Genomic DNA, 889 nt, shown 5'->3' with positions numbered 1-889 from the left:
TGAGTATGACAGCAGGACTACAGGTGTGACTGAGTTTGAGTATGACAGCAGGACTACAGGTGTGACTGAGTGTGAGTATGACAGCAGGACTACAGGTGTGACTGAGTTTGAGTATTACAGCAGGACTACGGGTGTGACTGAGTTTGAGTATGACTGCAGGTGTGACTGAGTGTGAGTATGACAGCAGGACTACAGGTGTGACTGAATTTGAATATGACAGCAGGACTACAGGTGTGACTGAGTTTGAGTATGACAGCAGGACTACAGGTGTGACTAAGTTTGAATATGACAGCAGGACTACAGGTGTGATATCTTAGAGGATGTATATTGCAACTGCACCATATGACTTCTTTCTTACCTGTCGGTTTGAAATACATTATAGTTTGGTATGTGTATCTCAACACCTGACACATCAGCATTTAGATATGTTTCTGTTAGTGCCATGTATAATCTGGATTACAAGTCACCAAAGTCTCTCAGGTATGGGATTTTGTGTTAGTGGGACATTACAAGGCCCCTGACATTCAGCAGGAATACTAGTATGACAAAGGTGCCAGTAATGGCCACTGGTTTGACCCTTGTAGAGAAATCAGAGATGGCCACTCTGGATCTTTTGTTGTTTGGAATGGTCTTGAATGCTAGTATGTGCTTCTCAGACTCAATGGCTGATGAAGCCAGGTCATGATGGGACTTCATTATTGGGCTCGACTTAAACAGCCGAAACTCTATTCTCTGCAACGCAGCCGTGAGCGATACATTTGCACCATGTGGAAAATATTCCACCAATATCATCCAAATGATATCGGTATTATGTTTACTCAATTCACTCAAGACTAGCTAGCGCGGACGCGCGACTGCGCGTTCGGGTCCGCGCTGCTTTAGTAGTACG

This window comes from Octopus bimaculoides, chromosome 30 (assembly GCF_001194135.2).
Source record: "Octopus bimaculoides isolate UCB-OBI-ISO-001 chromosome 30, ASM119413v2, whole genome shotgun sequence".
Lineage (NCBI taxonomy): Eukaryota > Metazoa > Mollusca > Cephalopoda > Octopoda > Octopodidae > Octopus > Octopus bimaculoides.
Note: the sequence above shows the minus strand (reverse complement) of the source record.